The sequence below is a fragment of the Gymnodraco acuticeps genome, unplaced genomic scaffold (genome assembly GCF_902827175.1).
Source record: "Gymnodraco acuticeps unplaced genomic scaffold, fGymAcu1.1, whole genome shotgun sequence".
Taxonomy (NCBI): domain Eukaryota; kingdom Metazoa; phylum Chordata; class Actinopteri; order Perciformes; family Bathydraconidae; genus Gymnodraco; species Gymnodraco acuticeps.
The window spans coordinates 42,290-48,637 of NW_022989768.1; the positions used below are offsets into that span (position 1 = coordinate 42,290).

A 6,348-nucleotide genomic window follows, 5' to 3' on the forward strand; every position below is an offset into this window, starting at 1 on the left:
CACGGCCGCACACCATTTACGTCACAGCCAGGCATGAGTTAGGGAGCGCTGGATTTGTGAAGAACTCCCCTCTTCCTAAACCACTAATACCACAGTACTGGCAAAACGGGAGGAGCCGAGTGAAAAACAAGCGCCCCTCATCCCAATCCACCCACACCGCAGTATTTTTTTCTTTCTTACCCAAACAAATATATTGTATATTATCGGGGCTATTAATACTGGTATCGGGTTTATCGGGATGATGTCATAATTCCTAATATCGGACCGATAATTATCGTGCATCCCTACTTATTACCCATAGGGGATGAAGAGGAGTAAGTAAATAAAGAGGCCGGTGCTCCAGGGTCTGGTTCTGCTGTGCGTTTTTGTGATGTAATGGTAAAACATTTCAGAATTCCTCCACGGGAGGCCATTGTACATCACTCAACCTGCGAAATACACACACTTAGTACATAGAATGCGGGCACAGCTGTAGCTACATGTGTGTATTTCGCGGGTTTCTAAATGTTTTGTGCGTGTGTGTTTATCATGGTGTTTATGTTGACAAGGAGGTTTAATAACTGTGTGCTACACAAAACGTGCAGTCGGTTTCATTTTCATCGCCGTTTGTAGTAGAGTTAGCAGGGTATTTTTATTTTAACTCTCGTCCCAAAATTATTTGTTATCCTCCTTGACACCATTTTTTTCGACGACGGGACGTCCTTAAGCTTGAGCCCTGCCATGCACCATCACCCCCACCTACACAGCAGCCAGACCCACTGTCTTGGAAGACAGACAAAGACCATGGCACTGCTCCCCCTGTCTTTACATTTATAATGAATAGTTGGTTGAGAAAGTTCTGATATTGTCAGGGTTCGTACGGTCATTTAAAAACCTGGAAAAGTCATGGAATGCAATATGCAGCTCTGCACAGCGGACTTGTAACACTAGCAGCAGTGGAGATGGAGCATCAGAACCTGGAGAATACAGCAACAACAACAAGGATCCATTTGAAGATAGGTAAATATTACAGTAATAGTGTACTTTCATTGTGTGGGTGTAACATAGTTAAATAGAGAGAGAGAGGGGAGAAACATTCCACTTGAACTTTATATTTTAATTAACTTAGTAGTAATTATTGTCCTGTATTTCTTTCCGATTTCACAGCTGCTGGGCCTAGCAGCAAGAACCTCCATCTGTGCCTGCACCCAGTTCAAGATCTACCGTGGCTCAAGGGCCTACACCAGAGCCATCACCACCAAGGACCAGAGGACCAGCATCACTACAGCAGCCTCCACCTCCATCTGTGCCTGCCACAAGATTAAGATACACCTCGGTACAAAAGCCTCCACCACAGCCATCACGATCAACCCAGCCAGCAAAGAAGTCTCGCCTAGCACACCTCCCTCCCGCCGACACAGCCACCAGCAGCCCATGCACCATCACCCCCACCTACACAGCAGCCAGACCCACTGTCTTGGAAGAAAGACAAAGACCATGGCACTGCTCCCCCTGTCTTTACATTTATAATGAATAGTTGGTTGAGAAAGTTCTGATATTGTCAGGGTTTGTACGGTCATTAAAAACCTGGAAAAGTCATGGAATGCAATATTTTTCCCAAAGTTTTGGAAAAGTCATGGAAATAGAACTAAAGTTGCATCAAATATAATTTATATGTTATCTAATCGCCGAAATAGTAATACTATAATGACAATAAATACTGTATCTTATAATGAAATGTAAAATGGCAACTGTGGCAGTATTTTGCTGGTGAGAGATGTTTACAATCATGCCCTCTAGTCTACAGGAGCTACTATTTGATATAAAGATGCCAGGGAAGTGCAGTTTCAACACTGTATGGCTTCTAAAGAATAAGTAATTGTGGTTATCAAAAGACATTGACCCAAGACGTGCTAAATGCAAACTGTGTTGTAACATATTCAATATTTCGAATATGAAAGAGTCATTTCTTTGGTCATGGAAAAGTCATTTAAAATCATTGGTGAAAAAGTGTATGAACCCTGTATTGTAAATATTGAGATTTTACAGTTTCTTATGTTAACATAAATAGTTGGTTGAAAAAAAAAGTTGTAATGCTCAATTTGTATTTGTACACATCACATGAACCTCAGTATTGGAATATGAAGTCATGAATCAGTCCTGATGTAACTTTTCTGTGGTGAAAGTAGAGTGATAGAACTATTTTACTCCAAATTCTAATTTACACATTTTCATTTTAGACATGAACAACACATTTATATAGGCCTATAGTGTAATTCATATATTTCACTACTTTTGTGAACCAAAAACGTTGGTAAACCAAATCTGAAACACCAAAAAAAATGGATGACATGAGTACAGCTGTGTTTTCACAAGAGTTTTTAAGTTTTCCAAAAATCTGATTTCTAAGCTAAGTATCTCATAAGACAACACACTTCTCACTCCCTAAGCGTCCAGGAGCGACGTTTGGTCAGTGTCCGTGGCGTCCAGTTGTGACGCTCCTAGGCTCCTTCAGCGTCATAAAGGGACGCAAATAGCTTTCAACTGATTGCAATGAATTCCCATCTGCGGCGGGATTTGACGCTCATGGAAGCACGGCATTCGTTTGTGTCGGCTGCCCTTAAAGGCAATGTGAGCGTCCATTTCCATTGGATAACGGAGAATTGTACACCCGGAAGTAAGTATTCCTCTTACTGTTGATTGATTTTAGAGTGATATCTGCACTACTCATCGACTAAAAAACACCAGATTATCCTTGTTAATTACACAAACTTGATTGGTTTAAATTGTGTGCAATGCTTTTGTATTTTTCCCCTTCGATTCGGTGAAACACATATTGTTTCGGAGTAAAGGATGGCAGAAGACACTACACTACCCAGAATCCCCAGCTATCGTTTGGACTACACCATGTGCTCTGTTTGACAAACCCCGTGATAGTCCTCAAGCTCTGTGATTGGAGAGTGTGCTCCGAGGGTTATGCCGATTCTCGAACAGCACTTGAAATGGGATGGAACCACGGCAGACTGTCCAAAACTGGATTTGAACGGGTCCACCACGTCCCCCCCTCGCCAACCCCGTCCCCAGAACTACACATGCTGGCTATTCTGTTTCGCAACATGTTCTCTATCTATGGCACGTCTCTACTGGGAGTTGTAGTTTTAAAAGACGTTTTCGTATTTCCCATAATAAGAAGTTGCCAGTATTAAACTGTGTACATCCCTGGAGGTTTAGGGGGTAGGAAACACTCAAATTTAAAACATATAATTAATAAATGGGTGAAAATTGCTTGTGCCCATAATGGGCAGCATTAATATATATACACACATGCCAGCTAAGGTCAGAAGAGCTTTATTTAACAGCTGGTCTTATGTTTGTGACCCCTGTTGTTAATTGATAACATTACATTAATTGATAAGCCTGAAACATGCACTTGTCAAGGTTCAGAGGCACATTTTGCAAATATGGCATGTAGCCATCGATCAGCTTAAGATAAGATATACTTTATTGATCCCAAGTTGGAACATTTGCGTTACATCAGCATGTGTAACAGTTGTAAATATGCAGTGGTGTTTATTTGTAAATCATTTAGTATAATCACACAAATTCTGTGTTTTATATTTAACAATTCTGTGTGCTTTATTTATTGATTGTTCAATACCTGACAAGGCCGGAGATGAAATATCTACATACATCTTATAAGAGTATAATACATTATGTATAATATCAGTTAAAATAAGTGCTTCAACATAGTTTACATTGCTGGAGGTATGCACAAATATTGATAGATGTCTTGTAATGCACTATTGAGGAACCTGCGACCCAAGTTTTTCATTCAATGCAGAACTACACCATAGTTGTGTAGGCCTATATGATATGTCAATAAACCTTAGAAAATCTTGAAATCTTGAAAGGGATGTGCAAAATAGTTATTATATACAGTCTTTAATTAACTATTAGTAGAGAATAACGAGTAATGAATATACTTTATAGGGATCCTATTAATATCTAATAATAAAAATAATGAAATTCAATAACATGCTTTAACCACTAGGTGTCCCTTTATATCAGCTGTGCACCTTTATGGTGTAAATACAGCCTATCTACCAATTGGATCAAATATAAAAGTCAGCCGAATTAGTGTTGATACTGCAAGGAGACGTATTGTGTGAAAAATAAATGTAAGATGTTGTTTAATGGCTGATATATTCACGTTTTCAGTTCCTCATGTTTGTCTAGAAGTCTTCTCATCAGGGCTCTATAAATACAGAACTATGGCAGATATGTAATATTTAATGCAGCCGAACCGTGTATTACAATGCCCTTATGTGATGAGTTTCAAAGAGAAAAGCAAGCACACTCGGAATAAAGTATTTTTAATTTTTTTTAAATGTTTTCGGTCTGTTTCCGGTATTTGTTAATGACGATGTGCTGTGAGACTGGAATTGCACAGGGGAAAAATAACGTAGGCTATCTTTAGATGCGGATTTTGTTAAACTAATATGTTTGCGCTGTGGACCAACACTATACATTGACGGGGAAGGGGGTAGCAATAAAGATAACACCATTAAACAGTTACACAACATAACAGAAATAGTATCGATAGCAGCGTCCCTAGCAACCACCTTGGTAACAATGAAAACGTCGCGATTTCCTGAAGTAATCTTCGTAATAACTAGCAAACTAAAGATCATGTACATCCACTGCACAAATAATCTGAAATAACAACTCATATTTCTCGCATCAAATGACATCAAAACGCATTTTAATGGCCAAACTAACTTTAAAATAGGCATTTTCCACCGAGAATAAAACGAAGTTCGGCCATGTTTTCTTTTTCTGCAGGGAGAAATTTGAAGATCACGTGACATAAACGCCAGCCATTGGAATGAATGGTGAAAAAAAACGGGGTTTGTCAAACAGAGCACATGGTGTAGTCCAAACGATAGCTGGGGATTCTGGGTAGTGTAGTGTCTTCTGCCATCCTTTACTCCGAAAAAATATTTGTTTCTCCGAATCGAAGGGGAAAAATACAAAAGCATTGCACACAATTTAAACCAATCAATGTTGTGTAATTAACAAGGATAATCTGGTGTTTTTTAGTCGATGAGTAGTGCAGATATCACTGTAAAATCAATCGACAGTAAGAGGAATACTTACTTCCGGGTGTACAATTCTCCGTTATCCAATGGGAATGGACGCTCACATTGCCTTTAAGGGCAGCCGACACAAACGAATGCCGTGCTTCCATGAGTGTCAAATCCCGCCGCAGATGGGAATACATTGCAATCAGTTGAAAGCTATTTGCGTCCCTTTATGACGCTGAAGGAGCCTAGGAGCGTCACAACTGGACGCCACGGACACTGACCAAACGTCGCTCCTGGACGCTTAGGGAGTGAGAGTGTGTTGCATAAGACAGTGCTCTAAGGTGAGTGACATTGCATTTCTAGCAAGACCAGAGACTGAACATTTTGATATGTTACACCATGCCATGTTATAAGAAGTACATTTAAAAGGTGATTTAAGGAGACATAAATACCCTTCACTTCAGTAAAATAAGGTAAGGCGATTTTATTTTAAAAGACAATGAAGGCAGGTTATATTGATTGATATATTTATTATATTGAAAGCCAAATTAATACATAGTCCCCTGAATCTGGAATAACGTACAATTTACAGCCTCACAATGTCAGGAACTTTTCATCTACAGATTGCTTTGGTCTGGTTTTGCTCTTCACTGATTGGTTACTGAGACTTTGAACTTAAACGGACCTCCCCGTTTATAAAACGGACCTCCCCGTTTATTCGCGCGTAGTTTCGCGCGAATAAACGGACCTCCCCGTTAATCCGCGCGAAACTACGTGCGAATAAACGTGCAAATTGTGGCGCAAAGGGCGTTCCATACAGGGCGTTCCATAGTAAATTGACGTGCTTGATGTGAACGAGCCTGGTTAAAGTTGCGCATGCTCTATGAGCGCATATACGGGTACTTCTCAGGCATGCTGGGTAATCTGTGACGTTTCACTCTCTCAAAAGTTGGGCCATTTTGTCATCCAGTTCTTATTGTTCAAACCATGGTTCAAACACTGACCCAGATCGCTGGATCGCTAGAAACACCGCTGTCATCAGGCTGGCAAGGGCTGTTCCATGCTCTTCTCAACCTCCCGCCTTCCCAATGGACTCAGTAGCGCCCCTGCTGCCGTGGAGCATGCGCCGGCCCCTGCGGAATATACGTTTTTTACTTGTAAAAAAGAGTGTTGTAGTTGTAAACAATTTTTGTGTACTTGATTTATTAGAAAAATGGTAGGCCTATGTGTTTGTTTGATATATACGTTTTTTCTTTGCAAAACTAAATGCATTAGTTTGTAGATG

At 40.1% G+C, this 6,348-nt stretch overlaps 1 long non-coding RNA gene across 1 annotated transcript; it reads left to right on the top strand.

The window, feature by feature from the left end:
- The first annotated feature begins 254 nt into the window (after positions 1-254).
- Positions 255-2,066, top strand: LOC117548010. The gene is made up of 2 exons (XR_004569278.1): positions 255-999; positions 1,147-2,066. It is a non-coding gene; the product is annotated as an uncharacterized LOC117548010 (long non-coding RNA).
- The last annotated feature ends 4,282 nt before the right edge of the window (positions 2,067-6,348 follow it).